Consider the following 21,559-nt stretch of genomic DNA (forward strand, 5'->3'; position numbering starts at 1 on the left):
GAATAGATAGTGTGGGTCTGACCTTGTTTAATTTCTGCAATTCTTGTATATGATATTCTTTGGTGTGTATTGCATTCTCATCGTGGTTTTGATCACAGAACAAGAAGGGAAAGGGCGACTGAAGTACCTACTACAGCAGACAGAAGTATTTGCCCACTTTGCAGAAGGAAGCCGGGCTAAAGAGAAGAAGCCACGTGGAAGGTGATTCTTGGTTATGTTTTTTTAAAGCAATCCTTGGTTATGTTAGTGCCACTATATAGTACTTTACTATGAACACCCATCTTGGATGACCAATAGAAATTGCAACCACATGTGCACCGATCTAATTTGAAACATCAATGAAAATTGAAAAAAAATTACTCTCATAGCACTACTTCTATTTGCATTTCCCAAACATATGGTTCTGTCCATCCTCATTTCCTATCTTCCCTAATAACCATCATTAAGTTATAGGTTTGCTGTGTGCCTGTGCTATTCCCTGTTAGTAATTGATTTCAGAAACTGGCAAGCTTTGATAATGTAAGAGTTACTTACTTGCTAATTAGCCAAGCAGGCATGTATTACAACGGTGGAATTTCAGCCATGATACACATAACGGTGAGTAAAGATGATAATATCATTTATGACTTAGTCAACACAAGACAGTGCCACATACTCTAATTACCTGGAACTTGCAATATAAAAATAGAACCTTAATCATCATGATCCTCTGACCTGTAATTTCTACTTTTATGCCTCTGTTACTCCAGTCAAAGATGTGAACCAACATCTTTCATTGTTATGCATATCAAACACCAAGGGTTATTTTGACTTAAAGTTTTAGAATGGGTGCATTACAATTCAGTCTGATATCTAATAAGACACTTTGGGCTGATATAATTATGGAACAGAACCAACCATGATAAATAAAAGGTGATGTTGTCTATGCATTACCAAAAATGTATCTTTGTGAACAAATAAATTGGTACCAACAGCAATGCCATCTTACTATAGAATTAGAATACATGGACATGATCAGCTCAGCTCCCTAACTGCCATTCATCACATCAATTTCCCCTTATGTAACTCCAGTCAAAATTTTATGTTGGTCTACCTAGTAGATGCCCATGGTTTGATTTTATGTTTGTTCCTATCAATACAAATGCTGAGCTATGTTCCATTTTTACTGTTCTTTGTGATAGTTTTTGCAACTTTACTTCCCATCTTAAGGCAAGCCCCATTTTTACTATTCTTTGTTAGCAGAGCTGCTTGTTTCTAAGAACTTTGATACTATTTGGATCAAAGTTAAATGAGCACATAGATGACAAAAAAAAGTTCAGATTGTAAAATGTTCATTTTGCTGCTAGTGCCCATTTTGAGTAATTGCTTAGAGGGATGATCCTGTGTGAGCTGGTGGAGTGATTTGTTTTCTACATAAAGCTCTTTAGTCAGGCTGGTTTTCGTGAAATACACATGAAGCTTCACCAGCTCCTGTGGGTGTGGGATCCATGTGACATGTGACATTGCATCCATGTCCACCTGGGATAATGATTTTGCAGGTACCCCGAGAGGCCCTTGAGTTTGCCGGAGTGTCGATTAACTTCCGTTCCGGCAAATTCGGGTACTCCATATGTCCTATTTTCAGCCAAGGTCATGCTGAAAGTTTCCATGAATTTTAGCATGACTTTGCTAAAAATAGGACATATGGGGTACTTGTGACTAATGCATGGGCCGGGGTATCTTAGTAGTTAATTAAGTAGGATCAAGTGCCCCGGCGTACTTGTGACTAATGCATGGCTTTTAGGGTGCCTCGGTGTCGATAAAAACCAAAATGATGAAAGGTTAGGCTTTTAGGGTGCCTTGGCGTCGAAAAACCCTCAATGATAAAAGCTTAGATTTTAGGATGCCTCGGTGTCGACAAACCCTAAATGATGAGACCATGATCTTGTTCCTTGACAATAACCAACCTTTTGACCAAACTTTGTTTCTATTTAGAGAGAAATATGGCCCATAACAATGAGGCCGGGGGTTCGGGCGGCAAGGCATTCTGGGAGCTGTCCCAGGAGATGGAGGAACAACCTCACTTGTATGAGGCCGCCGCCTTCCCCACCGATTATGAGACCACGGATGGTGCCGCCGAGGATGACCACACTGATGCCACCACTGATGGTGCCGCCGAGGATGCCACCACTGATGATGGCAGCGCACGCATAGATGGCAGCCAACCGAAGAGGCAACGGAAGGACCGGCGCCCGATCGTGCTCCGCACCCTCAAGGAGGAAGTTACTGAAGTGGACTCCAATGGGAATCCAACGGTGCCCGAACGAATAGTCAAGGGGTACTCGCTTCAGCTCGGGTGCATTGTCCGGAGCACCGTCTCGATCAACACCGAGAACCTGAGGCATCCTGACCGAGGGAATTTGCGCAACCTCCTCTTCACGAAGCTGCACGAACGATACAAGTTCCCCGCTGAATTTGAAAACACAAGCCTCAAAGGGAATAATGTGAACAATGCTGCCCTCACGAAGATGAGAAAGGGCCTGTCTACTTGGAAAAGCAATGTGAAGAGAATGATCGAGAAAGGTGAGAGTTATCAGAAGATCAAGGAGAAAAATCCTTCGATCACCGAAGATGACTACAACGACTTCAAGATCAATTGCTCGAGCACCGCAAGCTCCCAATCAAGTGAGTGGGGGAAACAAATGCGGGAGCTGAACATAGGGGAACACACACTCGGTCCCGGCGGTTACAGAGTGGCGGAGCCTATATGGGACAAGGAGGAGGCGGACCGTGCCGAGCAAGGCCTACCGCCCCTCTTCGATAAATACGGTGACAAGCAGACCAGGAACTTTGTCCGGGCCCGGTACAAGAAGGACCCGAAAACAAAGGAGCTTACCACGGATCCGAAGACTAGGCAGCTTGAGCTTGTTCTGGTAAGGAATACACCCCCGCGTAATTAGCTCCATATGGTTGCATTCTAATTAATGAAGCCGAATTTCTAAATGGTTCACATTCCTTCCGCAGGCGACTGAAAGCAGTAGCGCGGGGTCGACTAAGAGCAACCTTGGGACACCACTCTAAATAGGGGGTTGAATGTAATGAAGAACAAGGATAAGCTCAGTAAGCCGACGTCAGCTGGTCGTGTGGCCGGCAAAGGCTTGTCGACAAAATGGGGGTCATACTATACCGCTGGTGTGCGGAAGGAGAAAAAGACCAGCTCGAAAAGCCAGGCGCGAGAGGTTCAAGAACTCAAGGCACAGGTGGCGCGGATTCCGGAGATTGTCCAAGAGCAAGTGGAACAACGACTCGGAGCGACGATCACCGCCCTTGTGCCTACCTTGATCACGGGGTTGAGTGCGTGGATTGCGGGCGGCCAACAGGGGCCGCCCCCGATTCCTAGCTTCACGGCCAGCAACTCGCATAATGCGATGGCGGGGCCATTGGTGCCTCCGGCGGAGGCGGCATTGGTGTCTCCGACGCCGGCACGGGAGCTTAATGCAGCTGGGTGTACGCCGGCCGGCACCTCTTCAGCAAGCGGCCCCTCCGTCAACTGCACGCCCGCCGTTGGCGGTGCGTCTACATTAGCCGAGCTCGACGCCATCATCACGGTAACTAATTAAGCCTCTCTCGGCCGAGGACTTCATCTCCTTGCCTTTGACTGGGCATCCCTGACGCCCTACATGTTTTCGCAGGGCGCCGCCGACGTTCCGTGCACTCTCCTCCACTTCGTGAACAACGAGTTGGTCGATGTCGCCAAGGGCAAAATCGTTCAACAACACCTTGTTCCACGGTACCCAGATGCCACCCAACTTGTTTAGGGTTCAACTGGTTCGGGTGCTGCCAGGCTGCGACGACTTGTTACCTCCGATTCGACCCGTCAGGGCCGACGATGAAGACGTGATGACCCTCAGCGCCTGCCTGAGCTGGCCCCTGCTTTGGCCGAAGAGCCAGATTCATTTGGGGGCGGGGGACACCACCCCAAAGACAACACCGCCAGTCGTGCCGGCGCCAAGTCGGCCCCATGGCAAGACCGCCGTAACGGTGCCGGACATCCCTATGCCACTGGATCCAAACATGCATATGGCACAGGATCAGAACGACGACGACGACGATGATGATACATTTGGCAACGTCGATCAGTACTTTGCCGATCATGGGTACGATGGCGACTTCATGGGGCCTCCTTCTCAAGAACCAAACCCAATAAAAGACGTGTGCGATCTAGCTGGTACCGCGGAGAAGCCAAGTTGCAACAGGCGCCGTCTGGCGTTTAGCTCTCAGGAGACGCCTCCAGCTGCTGACTTCACCGAGCCTCGGATAGGCGAGGTGCGAAATATTATCAGCCCCAATACACTCAAGAAGGCGGTCTATGAGCAGAACTCGGTCCCATTACAGGAGAAGAAGAAGGCACGCAAAAGAAAGACTAAGAAGGGTGCGAGCCAGCCGGCACCGAGTACAATCCGTGCTCAGGACGGGCTACCTTCACTGCAGGATATCTCGAGGAGGGTGCATGTGGCGGGTAGGGCGATGCTACCGACAAATATGCTCAATGCTGCAACCGGTGCTATGCGGAGTCTGCATGACAGTGTTCTTGCTTTGGAGAAGCGGCGTCTCAGAGAGAAGGATGTGGCATACCCGGTTTTCGCGGCCAAGGTGCCAGAGGGCAAGGGCTTTGTGGATAACTCCATCGGGCGTACGATCGTCCTGCGTTTTGATGACATCCACGCTATGTTGAACCTTCATCCGCTGCACTACACCTTCGTTCGGCTATTTTCGCTGAGTATGGAGATGCGGATCATTCGCGACAAGACCCCGGACATCGTGATAGTCGACCCCTTCTACATGCGTGCCAAGATCTTGGGCAGCGCTGGGGACCGGCACGTCGCGAGTTCTTACCTCGAAGGCGTCATTCTGGCAAACCAAGATAAGGATAACTTCCTCGTGCCTTACTTTCCCAAGTAAGTCCTCCCCTCAACCGGCCCGTAACATATGAATTCTTACATTTCGATCGTTTTTCTTTTAACATTCCGTGTTTTCTGCAGTGACACACGTTGCACGCTCATCCTCCTAAGCCCCAAATATTCCATGGCCACGTATTTCGACCCGGACCGTCAGTCGAACATAGACTACACAAATGTCAAGAAGGTTCTTGATGATGTTCTCCCCGGCTACGCCAAATCTGGAGGCACCTTCACCAGGCCTATTCATAAGTACGGCAAGCACGTATTCTCCCACAATACGACGTTCTGCTGCGTCAAGCAGCCGCCTGGCGGTCAGAAGGGTGCCTACTACGCCATCCATCACATGCGGGTAATCGTACGGGACCATCATCAACTTCTGCTACCGAGTAAACTCAAAGATTGGGCAAAGAGCGTGTCGGCAATCCAGGACACGGACCTCCGACAAGAATTCTTTCGCATCCAGTTGGAGTTTGCGGAAATCATCCATCAAGATGTCCTTCGTACCTCGGGGCAGTTCTACCTCAACAATCAACCGTCCAACAGTGACATCGACACAATGCTACAAATGCAGGCTGACAACGACCGTTATTTCATGACTCCCACGATAGACGGCGGCTTCATCCACGCTCCGGTCCCTTGAGTCGTGTCGAAAGCAGTGATGCTGTGTCTAGTTCTGAAACATTGATTGGCTCATGTTGTAATTAAACTTTAATGAACTTGTAGTATGTCTCTTTGGTTTTGAGAGTCGTTCAACTTAGATGTAATTGATGCTATTAATGTCTTGCTTTTCTCTTCCGATCGTTCTGTTGCATACTTATATAATGCTTATGTATTGTCTGTGAATTGGTACTAACGTTTCGTTTGGCTAGTGCATAGCGATGCCGACGTATGTCGTGTACAAGGGTAAGGTTCCCAGAGTCTACGATGACTGGGAGGAGTGTCGGAGACAGGTTCACCGATTCAGCGGTAACAATTACAAAGGGTACACCACTAGGGCCTAGGCCGAATCTAGATACGCCCGCTATTTAGCGGGAGAGGGGAGGGAGCGTTGGAGGAACCGGATGAAGACGAGTTTCATCGTGATGATGCTCATCGTGATGACCGCAGCTCTCTTCTATGTGTTGGTAGTTTAGATGATCGATATCGACTTGTAATGTGAAGACAAACTCGCTACTCGCGGTCTCGAGACTTGTAATATAATGTTCTATCTTTGTTCGGTCTTTTCAATTCGGATACTAATATGATGAATTGTATTCGTAGACTAATATGATGAATTGTATTCAAAGACTAATCTTCTATTGTATTCGATGAATCTGTTGTTGATGTGTGCTGTCTATATTTTGTGAAATTATACATTTTGTAACCTGTGCAAAAAACAGAAAATAAAAAACAAAAAAACCTAATATTCATACTAATGGCGCATCACATGACAGTGCGCCATTAGTATGACAGTGCATACTAATGGCGCATCACTGGGTAGTGCGCCATTAGTATGTCGCGGTTACTAATGGCGCATCCAGTGGTGGTGCGCCATTAGTATGCAAAAGCACCCGGATATACATGGCCCCTGGGAGGCATACTAATGGCGCACCCTGGCCTATACTAATGGCGCACCCGCGGTGCGCCATTAGTATACCAGATACTAATGGCGCACCAGGTGGTGCGCCATTAGTAAAAATTACTAATGGCGTGCTATTAATGGCGCACCACAGATTCGCCATTAATGGCCATACTAGGTGCGCCATTAGTAGGGGTTTTTCTAGTAGTGTCGAGTACAACTCAGTGGTGGCCTAACAAGACAACAAAACAAGACAAAGGTCAATCGACTAATTCGCAGTGAAACAGAATGAATGAAGCGAAATCACAACCAGGGATAAGTGGTCATACTTGTCCGGTGTGTAAGTATGGTCGAGTGGTGGGATCCTCCTAGCCCCTCGAGGGTTATCTTTATTCCCTGTGATGGCAGCCATCCACCTCTCCAGTGTGGCGTCACTGACCGCCTCTGGATGGACCCAAGTGGTATCTTCGGTGCCGCAGTACAGCCACATCGGGTGGCCTCGGTATTGAAGTGGTTGAATACGCCGTCGAAGGAAGACCTCCAGAAGGTCCATCCCCGTCACTCCGTCCCGAACGAGCTGGACCACGCGCTCCATCAACATTTTTACCTGAGCTTTCTCCTCAGGGAGCACCTTCAGAGAAGAGGGTTTGTTCACTCGGTCCATGGCGAATGGAGGTAGACCAGTCGACTGCCCAGGCGTCGACTCGTCTTGGCAGTAGAACCAGGTCGACTGCCATCCTCTAACCGACTCAGGAAGGGTCATGGCCGGGAAAGTACTCTTACTCCTCATCTGGATCCCAAGGCCCCCGCACATCTAGATAACCTTAGTCCACTCATCATCTGGATTCGCCTTTTTCACCGTCTGTGAGCGACAGGTGAATATGTGCTTAAAGAGACCCCAGTGCGGTCGGCAACCCAGGAAGTTCTCGCACATGGACACGAAAGCAGCAAGGTAGGTGATGGAATTGGGGGTGAAATGGTGGAGTTGCGCCCCGAAGAAGTTCAGAAACCCACAGAAGAAAAGACTCGGTGGCAGAGAGAATCCATGATCTACATGAGTGGCCTGGAGAACACACCCACCCTCCTGTGGCTGTGGATGCCACTCGGTCCCCGGAAGCCTTGATGACCCATGAGAGATCAGTCCCTCATTGGCCAGGTCATTGAGATCCGCCTCGGTGATGGTCGAGCGGATCCAATCCCCTTGGACCCAACCTTGCGGCAGGCGGGACCTCAACGAAGATCCGCCCCGACTGGTCGCTCTCCCCTTCGCTTTCGCCGTCGTCGTCGCCTTCTTCGCGCGCTCCAAGGCCGACGTCTTCTCCTTCACCATTGTCGCCGGCGAAGCACGCGAGGAGTGGATGGGCGGAGGCGAAAGCAGGCGCAGCATGCGGAGGTGAAGAGGGCAGAGAGGTGAATGAGGAGACAATGTTCAAAAACCCTCGCCCGGCGCCTTATATAGGGACGCTTCCGAGTGGCTGACAAGTAGGCCCGGGCGGTCCTGTCACATCCCGAAACAGTCGCGCACGCATGATACGTGGTGAAAAAGGCGGCGCGAAAATCGAGGCGTCTACGCCTTATCCCATCCGAGTACCGCGGTCCACCCCGCTTCGTGCGCTTCCCCAAAATTCAGATCCCACAAAATCCGCTAACAGCAGATCAACCTGTAAGACGGTAGATTTCCTACGATCCGTCGCTCGGAAGTTCACCAAGTTCAAAAGTTCACTCGACAGAAGAAAGGAATGGATCAAGGCGACTGGAAAAAAAGTCGCTACCATCACTAAAAAAGGTCATTGATCCAAGATGAGACATACTCAGAGCACAAAAACAAGTCGGAAGATTATCAACTCCTTCCCCATTCAAACCTCGATCCATTCGGGGGCTAATGATGAAGTCATGTACCTAGGGTAGGGTCACGGGCTTGTCCAAAGTACCCTCCCCAAGGACAACTTCAGAAGAAGCTACCTTCCAGTCGACCAAGAGGGATTCCACTCGACGGACTCGAAGGCACTCGACCATGAAGACTCACTCAACCACCAGGAGATTAAGAGCCACTCTGTATCCAAACGGTCTGTAATTAAGTAGTCTTTATGGCCATGATGGCACTTTATGTAGGGCGTTACCAGTAACGCCAATCCTTTATATACTTTAAACCCTGCATAACTGAGGGCCGGAGGGGTCTGGCAGACGCTATATAAGCCACCCCCCTCCTCAGTGTAAAGGGTTCGCACCCCTGTAACTTATACACACATAATCCAGTCGACCGCCTCCGGGCTCCGAGACGTAGGGCTGTTACTTCCTCCGAGAAGGGCCTGAACTCGTAAATCCCTTGTCTGTACAACTGCTCCATAGCTAGGATCTTGCGTCTCCATACCTACCCCCCATTCTACTGTCAGTCTTAGAACCACGACATTGTCTATTCAACCACACCTTGAGATTAATTATCTGCAGCAACATGATCAGTAGCAAAGTACTATGATAGTTTTGATAGTAGTAGCAACATCAATAGTAACAATAACAGTGATAGCAATGATTTTGTAGCAAGTGTAACAGTAACGATAGCAGTAGTAACTTAGCAAAAACAACATAAGAGAAATTCGTAGGCATTGGATCGGTGGATTCGTTAGATGATATTCATCATATAACAGTCATAACCTATGGTGATACGGCACTAGCTTCAGTTCATAAATATAATGTAGGCATGTATTCCATAGTCATACATGCTTATGGAAAGAACTTGCATGACATCTTTTGTCCTATCCTCCCGTGGCAGAGGGGTCATATTGGAAACTAAGGGATATTAAGGCCTCCTTTTAATACAGAACCAGAATAAAGCATTAACACATAGTGAATACATGAACTCCTCAAACTACGGTCAGCACCGGAAAGTATCCCGACTACTATCACTCCGGTGCTTACGGATCATAATATCTAATAGGTGAATATAACTTGCAAGATCGGATCTAGAACCTAGATATTATGGTGATAACATAAACGGTTCAGATCTGAAATCACGGCACCCGGACCCAAAGAGACAAGCATTAAGCATGTCAAAGTAATATCAACATCAATCTTAGAACATAGTGGATACTAGGGATCAAGCCCTAACAAAACTAGCTCGATTACATGATGGATATCATCCAACTCCACACCGAATAGCGAGCCTACAAACGAATTACCCACTCCCAGTGGGGAGCATCATGGAATTGGCGATGGAGAAGGGTTGGTGATGATGAAAATTGAAGATCCCCCTCTCCGGAGCCCCAAACGGACTCCAGATCTAGCCTCCCAATGAAGAACAAGAGGTGGTGGCGGCTCTGTCTCGTGAAACGCGATAATTATTTCTCCTTGTGTCGGGGAAAACAAACAGGGGTATATGTTTTCCCCTGACTCGTGCATGGACAAGCCAAGGCCGAGCCAAGATGTACAAGAAACCAAGAGATTCGAAGGACCAACATGCACATCTGAGAGACCAAGATCAAGCCAAAGAAGCAAGATATCATCAAGAGAAGGGCCTCCTTTGCCGGGCAGGCAAGCTCAGCAAGGGGTGAGGCCACCCCCAGAAGCGGACAACCAAGGCATCCCGGCAGGCCTGTCGGGACTCATGGAGATAAAACCACCTCACCAACGACTCCACCACGACCCACGTCGTCGAACAGTACGTTGTCAAGCTGTAGAGCGACTAAGTGGCAGCCATTCACCACATGGCAGCCTCTCCCTACAAGAAAAACCCACAGATGATACCCATCCCGCGATGTGTCAAGCGAGCAGGCGGAGCTGAAAAGATAGCTAGGTAAGCCTTGTCGGGCAAGCAACGATGTGACATTGAGCAGTGCATTTAATGCACCCTGTCAGCCCGCAGAGTTAGGTATGATAGCACTGTTTGCTATCTTATCAGTGCATAATGACTACATTGCCATTGTGGTAACCCATTGATCTATAAAAGGAGACCCATGGCAACCGTAGATAGGGTTAGAAGGTTGGATAACTCACACCCCCATATGCACGTAGTCGCTGCCGCCCGGAGGCAACCCTTGCCTAGCAAGTGTACTACACTACACCACCACATTTGCACCATCAATCCACCAAAGCAGGAGTATAGTTTTACGCCTCGCGGTGGCCCGAACCTGGGTAAAACTGCCCACATGATCTTTGTCATGCTGACCCACGCTCGTCTGCTTTTGTGCAACGCGATGTCCCCTTGCCGAACCAACAAGGGGCCTCCTGGGCCCATAGGTGGTCGTGTATTCCGGCCACATCTTTGGTGCGCCAGGTAGGGGGATCGCTTGCACAAACCGGAAGGCGTGTGATACACACTTTTACCCATGGTGGCCCGCTTGGAGCATCTAGCATTCCTGGCGCCCCTGAAGATGCAGGAATGATGCGAGGCCATCCCCACACCATGTTCTTGGCCTCCACGCCTAGCCGTAGCCACGGCTACATCGAAGATCGCTGCTGGTGGCAATTATGCCCGACTTGGCGGCCTATATGGCATACCCGCCATTCGGGTGCCGTTCAGAGAAAGGGCACAAGATGTGCGGGCGCGAGCTCCCTCCTTCCCGTCCGTTCCCTTCGTCAGCAGGGGAACTGCTTTGTCCCCGGCATCATTGACGTCGACAACTACCGCGCGACGCTCGATTCAGTATTCCCCCTATTTTGGGCAATCCTGAGCAAAGCGCCGGTATGAGTCCGTTGATAGATGCCCTGGGAAGCATAGTTCGGCGAGACTGCCTGCATCGGCATGACCCATGCAACAGCAGTCGCTCAGCTGACTCATAAGGAGAGGAGAAAAATGGGGAGGACAAGAAGAGCCCAACACTATGCCCCGATATCCGCCAGCCATAAGAAATGCATATCGGTCCCTGCCGGGAACAAAGAATCCATCTGATTGTCTTCTACTCCTCCAGGTGTCGCGGGCGCACCAGACGCGCGCAGCCCGACAGAGGAGAAAGAAGCTCAAGACGAAACTTAAGTTTATGTTATCACTTCTTGTTGATACATTTCAGACTTTTGCAGTCATTTATCCCTTAACTCTAGTGAGCGTTCGTATCGGGAAAACCCTTGTGTGATGGAACCTTGGCTAGTTTCTTTGGTCGCACCGTCGTCCTTCCCTGAGCCATGCTCGCGGGTCAAGAGGCTGCATCGAGAACTACCTGGGAAAAACCTGCTGGGACGCATGCACGCCAAGATGACTGTTAAGGGCTGAACCCTTACGATAATCGTGGCAATATGATACCGACAGGCATCCAGAGCATACATAGGGATTGATCATACGAACGCGAACACATAGGGCTCAAAGGGATAAACACGTATTTAAAATCCAGCTAGGGATATCAGTTTCATGCAAACACTAGAAATAGAATGACTAAACGCAAAATGTATGTCATGTTTCATTACAGGGCAACGCATAAGCAGTAGTGGCCCGATGCTTGGCCTGATGACCAGATGGGGCGGTTCAAACGTGGAAAACCCTATCGACCTGTAGAGTAGCTTTCTCCTTGGCAGCCGCAATGTCAGCACCCGCTGGCGGCTTCTTGAATCCATCATCAAGGTTGAGGTCTGGATGGCGGCAGGTGATATTGCTCAAGACCATGAAGAGGGCGTCAGGGCGAGCTTCCGGGACTCGGTCGCATAGTGCTCGGTGAGGGAGTCCTGGACTAGGGGGTGTCCGGATAGCCGAACTATCATCATCGGCCGGACTCCAAGACTATGAAGATACAAGATTGAAGACTTCGTCCCGTGTCCGGATGGGACTTTCCTTGGCATGGAAGGCAAGCTTGGCAATACGGATATCTAGATCTCCTACCATTATAACCGACTCTGTGTAACCCTAGCCCTCTCCGTGTCTATATAAACCGGAGGGTTTTAGTCCATAGGACGAACAACAATCATACCATAGGCTAGCTTCTAGGGTTTAGCCTCCTTGATCTCGTGGTAGATCCACTCTTGTACTACCCATATCATCAATATCAATCAAGCAGGAGTAGGGTTTTACCTCCATCGAGAGGGCCCGAACCTGGGTAAAAACATCGTGTCCCTTGTCTCATGTTACCATCCGCCTAGACGCACAGTTCGGGACCCCCTACCCGAGATCCGCCGGTTTTGACACCGACATTGGTGCTTTCATTGAGAGTTCCTCTGTGTCATCACTGATAGGCTTGATGGCTCCTTCGATCGTCAATAACGACACGGTCCAGGGTGATACTTTTCTCCCCGGATAGATCTTCGTATTCGGCGGCTTTGCACTATGGGCCAATTCGCTTGGCCATCTAGAGCAGATTGAAGGCTACGCCCCTTGCCGTCAGGTCAGATTGGGAAGTCTAAACTTCACGGCTGACATCCGCGGAGACTTGATCTTTGATGGATTCGAGCCACAGCCGAGCGCGCCGCACTGTCACGATGGGCACGATTTAGCTCTGCTGCCGGATAGTGTCTTGGAGGCCGCACATGAGTCCGCTCCGACCCCTAATTCGGAGCTGACCGCGCAGATCGAGGATGGGTGGCTAGACACTGCCTCGGGGGCTGCAACCTCTACGGTGATGGAGCCGAATACTGATCTTGTCCCTTATGAAGCTCGTGACTCCGAGGTGCTGGACTCCTCGCCGGACTCCGAACCCCTCGCGCCCCTACCAATCGAATCCGGTTGGGCGCCGATCATGGAGTTCACCGCTGCGGACATCTTTCAACACTCACCTCTTGGCGACATCCTGAATTTGCTAAAGTATCTCTCGTTATCAGGAGAGCCCTGGCCGGGCTACGGTCAGGACGGTCGGGGTGCGGACGACGAAGAAATTCAAGGCCCACCCACCACCCACCTTGTAGCCACTGTCGACGATTGAACCGACATGCTAGACTACGACTCCGAAGATATCGACGGTATGGACGACGATGCCGGACACGATCAAGAACCAGCGCCTACTGGGCACTGGAAAGCCACCTCAACTCATGATGTATACATGGTGGATACACCAAAAGGAAGCGACAACGAGGAACAACGGGACACGGCGAAGGATAATTCCCCCGAAAAACAACCAAAACGGCGACGCAAGCGCCGCTCGAAGTCTCGCCTCGACAACAACAGCACCCATAATGACCCGGCCGTAGAGCAGGGTGAACTAGTGGCCGACGAACATGCAACCAAGCAACCATCCGAACAGGATGAATTGGACGAGCAACCCATCCCCAGCGAAAACAACAGTCCAGACGATCTCACGCCGGACACATCACTGGAGCATAAGAACCTTCACAAAAGGCTCGTCGCCACTGCAAGAAGTTTGAAGAAGCAGAAGCGGAAGCTCAAAACAGCGGAAGACGCACTCAGAATGAGATGGAACAAAGTACTCAAAACCGCAGATAAATACGGCGATAGTCACCAAGCAAAGAGCTACCCGAAGCGCAAGCTGTTGCCCGAATTCAATGAGGAGGCTGTAGGGCCCCCACAATCAAAAAGCAAAGAGGCCGCCTGGCCGGATAGACGACCAGATGACAGGCTAAGAGCGGCAAGCGGCGACGCACACAAACCGGCACATGATACACATAAAAATCCTCGCAAAAAGGATGGCCCGGTCAGGTCCATTTATGGGCCAAAAAATAGGGCTACAGGAAGCAACACAACACGCCGAGTGTTCGAAGATAACGGCACACCTAAATACAGGGGCGCCGCACACCCACTATGTTTCACCGATGAGGTACTAGATCATGAATTTCCAGCGGGATTCAAACCCGTAAACATAGAGGCATATGACGGAACAACAGACCCTGGAGTCTGGATTGAGGATTACATCCTACACATACATATGGCTAGAGGAGATGATCTCCATGCCATAAAATACCTACCCCTCAAGCTCAAAGGGCCAGCTCGGCATTGGCTCAAAAGCCTCCCAGAGAATACCATTGGAAGTTGGGAAGAGCTCGAGGATGCGTTTCGAGCAAATTTTCAAGGGACTTATGTCCGCCCTCCGGATGCAGACGATTTAAGTCACATAACTCAATAGCCCGGAGAGTCAGCACGCAAATTCTGGAACAGGTTCCTCACCAAAAAGAACCAAATAGTCGACTGTCCGGATGCCGAAGCCTTAGCAGCTTTTAAACATAAGTCCGAGACGATTGGATCGCCAGACACCTCGGCCAGGAAAAACAAAGAACAATGGCCGTGCTAACGAGCCTCATGACCTGCTTTTGCGTGGGAGAAGATAGCTGGCTGGCAAGATGCAGCACCAGCAACCCGAGTACATCTGAGGTCAGAGATGGAAATGGGAAACACGACGCGGAAAAGATCAGCGCCGGAATAAAGAAAATCGCCCAAAGAACACGGCGGTCAACGCCGGATTCAAAAGCTCTCGGCCGAACAACAAAACACTGTCTCTTAAGGACAACAGTGACGAGCTATCCAACCTAAACAAAATCTTGGATAGGATATGCCAAATTCATAGTACCCCCGGGAAGCCTGCAAACCACACCCACAGAGATTGTTGGGTCTTCAAGCAGTCCGGCCGACTTAACGCCGAACATAAGGGGCTCGGCACGCCAAGCGAGGACGATGATGAACCCCACATGCAGAGCGCCGGAAAACAAAAGAACTTCCCACAAGAAGTCAAAATAGCGAATTCACTTCAAGTGATAACAAGGAAAAATAGGGTGGCATCCACCAAAGCACATGCCGCACGGTCCACCCCAGCGGAATCCCGAGATTGGATGTCAAAACCAATTACTTTCGACCATTCGGATTACTCCAGAAGTATTCGAAACGCAGGATGGACTGCTTTGATATTGGATCCTATAATCGACGGACTACAACTTACACAAGTCCTAATGGATGGCGGCAGCGATTTAAACCTGCTATATCCAGACACATTCCGCAGAATGGGGATAGACCCTACCAAAATTCGCCATAGCAGCACTTCATTCAAAGGGGTGATGCCAGGCCCTTACGGCAATTGCACGGGCTCCTTACTACTAGAAGTTGTGTTCGGTTCATCCGACAACTTCCGTCGCGAAAGCTAATCTTCCATATCGCCCCATTTAAAAGTAGCCACCAGGCACTATTGGGACGCGAAGCTTTCGTCCGCTTTAACGCAATACCGCATTACGCGTCTCTTACACTTAAAATGCCCGGTCCACGTGGCATCATCTCCTTAAAAGGTCGCTCAAGAACCCGGACACGGCTAGGCGAGTCTGGCATAAATAAACTAGGGGCTTCCTAGCCGCATACCCCTTCACAAGGGGCTGTGCGCATGAACAATGAGAGCCAATAAAAGCTCAACTTTATTCATTTATTCATACTCTGTTTTAAATACATTTTTTGCACGATACCTTTCCAAACTAAGTTCTCCTCTTTTACAGATGAACAGCGTGCTACACCCGTCCAGGATACAGCACAACGGAGACACAGGCGCAGACATGCAGCAGGGACCCGTTGCAAGGATTCTTTTCAGATTAAGACCCTGCGGAAACCTTTCTTACTGTCTCTTGTTGATACACATCCCCCGGTTTCTTACCATAACCAAGGAGGAGGCTGGCGTTTTGGCATCGGCTGCGCCAGAAGTTCTCGCCCGCACCTGGACACTAGGGGCTTAGGGCATTGTTCTGCCCGTTATCATAAAGACCGAATACCTCAGGGAGTGTTCGGCGTCTCGAGTTAGGCCTTATATGCATCAGCTCCGAATCATGTCTTTGGTCAAATGTTGGGTTTGCCCGGCTCCTGTGTTTTCCTGCCTTACATTCCGTATCATCGGCTAATGCGGCACCAGGAGAACTACTATTGTGCCCTGGTTCGGCCAGGCGAGCACCTCAGTAGAGAAAGCCAAAAACTGACTGTCATGATATAGCGAGAGACTGGTCAACCGCTCGATCGACTACCGGAATGTCTAGAATTCCTCCGCTTTGACGAAGGACCGTTTCCCGGTCAGGCACATACACACCTCGAATTTGGAGAGCGCGGTGCCGCTAGGGGCTATATCGTAGCCCCACCTTCGAACTCCTATGGCTAAGTGAAAGTGATAAAGCATTATAGTCCGGTTGCCTAGTTTGCTGCGCTACCACCTCCTTCACAGGACCAAGACATTGGATTAAGTGTGAAAATGCGACCTTTTTGCAAACACCCCCGCACCCTGTGCGTGGGGGCTGAAGCCGAAGACTGCCATCTTTCAGGTTATATACACATATACATTAACGGCCGCACAGGAGATATTTCAATACTTGAACGCACAAGTATAAAAAGCCGTTATATTATAAATGTGGTTTCACAAATCATACATATCATTTGAACATAACATTTTTCGAGCACTGCGAATCTATTAAACAAGCGCCCCGCAGGACTTCCCCAAAATAGTGCTCGGCTAGTAACCGGGTCTCGTCCGAACCCCGGGATGCAACATCGGTGGCATCCATCTCCGTCCAGTATGTCTTAACACGGGCGAAAGCCATCCGTGCACCCTCTATGCATGCCGACCGCTTCATCGCCTTGATATGCGGCACCGCCCCAAGGAATTGCTGCAATAAGCCAAAATAACTCTTCGGCTTGGGCCTATCCGGCCACAGATGAGACACTACATCCGTCATTGCAAATCCGGACAATCTATTCAGCTCAGCCCACTCAGCCAACCGATCGGTCAACGGAAGTGGACGCTCCGGACTGTGGAATTGAGACCAAAAAAGCTCTTCCATCTCGTGATCCTATTGACCTCGGAAGTGCACGACCGCGTCCGCCACACTCGCCGCCAAATCTAGATAAGGATCCTCCGCACCCCACAGCTGGCCCAACTGAGCATACTTCTGATCCATGAACTTCCTGCGCAGCAGAAAGGGCTTTCCAGCCGCAATGTCTCCAGCCTGACGCAGCTCCTCCTTTATAGCCCTCATTGCTGAACGGGCATCCTTGGCTTCGGCGGTGGCCTTCTTCAGGTCCTCTTGCTCCGCTCGGCGTTCTCTTTCAAGAACCTCATAGCGGTCGGTAACATCCTTCAGCTTCACGGCCATTCCGGCCATCTCCTCCCTGCTTCGGCAGTGAGCAGCCTTTTCGGCTTTTAGCTCTTCGGCTGCCTTCGAGGCAGCCGCATTACTCCTTCAGGCCTGCTCCTTGGCTCGAGCAAGCTCTGCCCGAAGGTTTTCCACAGCAGCGGCACCATCTGCATCAAGCATACATGTTGTAAGGAATGGGCGTCAGCTCCCTTACCAGGTGACCGCGGAGAAACCACTCACCTTGCGACTCGTCAAGTCGCCTATTGACCAGCGCGATGTCCGCATCCGCAACATCCAGTTGCCGCTTCAGTTCGGCAAATCTATCAGTCCGGCTGGCCACCGAGCGCTCTGCCCCCTAAATAGGAATGGCGACTTATTAAAACTGAGAATATGATCCTTAGCACGCTGTCACTCCTGACAACGTACCAAGTCTCAGGGGCTACTATCTATACAGGGCGCACTCTATGTGCAAAACTGTCAAAAGGCATGTCATTTTTACGTACCTCAAACCCCGCCAGTAAACTTCTGACGGCATATTCAATCCGCTCTTAGCGGATGAAATTCTTTCAATCACCATACTCATTAATGTACGGTGATCTTCTGAGATAGACGCCCTCTCGAGCAGATCCTTCAGCTCCCCCGGCCGTACACCGGTTGGTGCCGAACTCTCCGGCCCTGCCGGACTCGGGGATACCCTCCGCGACGACACCTCAGGGTCGTCCGCCCCACCTGACGGTGCGGCAGATGGAGGCGTCTCGCTCTCCATCATCTCCAGACGAAGGTCCCCCGAAGACGAGCTCAGCTGAGAAGGACGGAGATCCGAACTACAAGGTAAAAACTTCGGTTATCCTCAGAAGCAAAAATAGGGATGTCCCTTATTACAAAACTCCCCTTTTTCTACTTACGGCTCGCTGGAGGGCTGATTCCTTAGGGGAGATAGTGTGGCCGAGGCTTCCCCTAGCGCAGGACCCTCTGGTGAAGATTTCTTCCCCCGCTTTGAGGCCTTAGCCTCCGGATCTTCGGAAGCGGTCCTCTTCTCCCCCTGGAAGGAGGGATTCTCGATCCCCCCTTTCTTGAAAGCCTCCTTAGTAGAGGCGGTAGTTCCTCTGTTTTCCCCTTCGCCCTCTTCTGAAGACGCAACCTCCAGCATCTTGACCAACACGGGATCCGGCGTGGTCTCGGGGAGGGGGGCCGGACACCGTACCAGTTTTGCTTGCGCTATCCACTCCTGTTCAAAGGACGATTGGTTAAAAGGCAAATCCACGATATGCAAACGAACAGTATGTCCAGACACAGGGCTACTTACTTGAGTATCCGGATGATTGCAGCTTAACCTGGCGTCCTCGGTCAATTCCGGACACACCTCTTGTGATCCGAAGAAAAGTTTGTACATCTCCGCGGGTGTCGTACCCATGAAGTGTTGGAGAGCTCGTGGCCCCTCCGGATTGAATTCCCACAGGCGGAGGGGGCGACGTTTGCAGGGTAGAAGACGCCGGATTACCATGACCTGTGTCACTACGACCAGATTGATCTCCCTCTCTTGGAGGTCTCGAATCTGGCCCTGCAATAGGGGTACGTCCTTGGATGGCCCCTAGTCAAGCCCTTTGTTGACCCATGACGTCAGCCGTTGGGGAGGGCCCGAGCGAAAGGCGGGTGGCGGCCTCTGCCTGCTGCCCCTGGGAGCGGTGATATAGAACCACTCCTGCTGCCACAAACCGAGCTCCTCCTAAAAAGAGCCCTCGGGCCATGGAGCATCGGCCCTCTTGCTTATAACCGCCCCGCCGCACTCTGCCTGACGCCCCTCGATCATCTTCGGCTCCACGTTGAAGGTTTTGAGCCACAAACCAAAGTGAGGGGTGGTGTGGAGGAAGGCTTCGCAGACGACTATAAAAGATGAGATATGGAGGACGGACTCCGGAGCCAAGTCATGGAATTCCAACCCATAGTAAAACATGAGCCCCCTCACGAAGGGATCTGTCGGGAAGCCTAAACCCCGACGGAGGTGAGACACAAACACGACGCTCTCGCCTGGCTCGGGTGTGGGAATGACTTGCCCTTGGGCAAGCAGCCTATGCGAAATCTCGTAGGTTAAGTACCTGGCTTCTCTCAGCTTTAGCATGTCCTCCTCCGTAACGGAAGAGGGCATCCACCGGCCCTGCAGGTCGGAGCTGGACATTATCGAAGTTCCGAAGCGCTCGAATCTGGAGCCCTGAGTGTTGGAACTCGGGGCGAGGGGCGGATTCGATTGAGGATTAAAGAAAAAGAACGAGCCTAGGTCTCATTATAAAGAGCAAGAATACCAAGAGCCATCCCCGTGACCGTTTGGAACCCGCCATCGATGGAGGGGGCGTGGCAACGGGCGCGATTGGGTTACCCACGTCTGTATTGATGGGAATCCCAGAATAAGGGGAACACGATCTCTGCTTCGACAAGACGTGCCAAGGAAACCGCTTCGCTAAACGCGCTGAGGTGGTATAATAAAAACGATTCGAGTAAAGGCTTGGTAGTGGTGTGACGTCACGCCACAAAATACGTTAGCAGATTGAACTTGTGTGAATATTATTCTCTCTACGGTGGTATGTGGAATTTATTTTACAGAGCCGAACACTATCCTGGCGTTCACAATCTTCTATGAATTATTCGGAGGAGGAACCCGCCTTGCAATGCCGAAGACAATATGCGCGCCGGACTCGTCGTCATTGAAGCCTGGTTCAGGGGCTACTGAGGGAGTCCTGGACTAGGGGGTGTCCAATAGCCGAACTATCATCATCGGCCGGACTCCAAGACTATGAAGATACAAGATTGAACACTTCGTCCCGTGTCCGGATGGGACTTTCCTTGGCGTGGAAGGCAAGCTTGGCAATACGGATATGTAGATCTCCTACCATTGTAACCGACTCTATGTAACCCTATCCCTCTCCGGTGTCTATATAAACCGGAGGGTTTTAGTCCATAGGACGAACAACAATCATACCATAGGCTAGCTTCTAGGGTTTAGCCTCCTTGATCTCGTGGTAGATCCACTCTTGTACTACCCATATCATCAATATCAATCAAGCAGGAGTAGGGTTTTACCTCCATCGAGAGGGCCCGAACCTGGGTAAAAACATCGTATCGCTTGTCTCCTGTTACCATCCGCCTAGACGCACAGTTCGGGACCCCCTACCCGAGATCTGCCGGTTTTGACACCGACACTCGGCCCTCCCCTCTTCATGCACTTTCAACTTCTCAATCAACTTGTTGAAGAAGAGTCCCAGCTTGACGCTTGGGACCTCTAGCCTGGTAACCGAGAAGACTCGGCCATCCGTGCCCATCACCACAGCTTGAGCACCAAGAGGCTCAGCCATGTCGATCAGGCTCTTGATCCAGAGGTTACTCAGATCGACCTGATTCTTCAGCTTGTCCTCTACATCCTGCCGGACACACTTGGCGGTGTCCAAGTCCTTGGATAGCAACTGCTGGCGGGACTCGAGGGACTCTGCTGAACGCTCTAACGTGCCGATTCTTGCCTTCATGTCCGAGATGTTGCCGTTGGCAGTCTCAATGCTTTGGGTTTTGGATGAGATCTGCGATTGCACATTAGCTAAGTGGACCTCAGCCTGCCATGCTCCCTCTTTGAGTGTCTCCACCTCCTTGGCACCTCTGGCGAGATCCTGGTTCAGCTTAGCCACCTGTTGTTCAAGGTCAGTCTTGGTGGCAGACGCGGCATCTAGATCATCAGTGAGCTTCTCCAATTGAGCAATATAGTCTGTGGCAATGGCGTCCAGGGCGGCTCCGTGCTTGTCCTCCAGTTCCTTGGTGCGCTGCCGCACAAGGACGTCCAGATCCTGATCCTTGGTGCGGAGAGTAGCTTCGAGTCTCTCCTCCCGGAGGGAGATCTGTTGCTCTCTGGTGTCCAGAGATGCGGTCTGCCAGGCGTGCCTCTCGAGCCATGGCATCCCCCCTCTTCATTAGGAGGGTCTCATGCTGCCTCATCAGCACCTTGAACTCCTTGTCGTTCCACTCATGCAACTCCAAACACTTATCCTTTAGCTTCTGGTCCACCTTGTTGGCGGACTCGCGCCGCTCCTTAAGCGCCTGCAACTTCTGGCTGTGTCGGGCCTGC

Source organism: Triticum dicoccoides, chromosome 6B (assembly GCF_002162155.2).
Source record: "Triticum dicoccoides isolate Atlit2015 ecotype Zavitan chromosome 6B, WEW_v2.0, whole genome shotgun sequence".
In the NCBI taxonomy this organism is placed as follows: Eukaryota; Viridiplantae; Streptophyta; class Magnoliopsida; order Poales; family Poaceae; genus Triticum; species Triticum dicoccoides.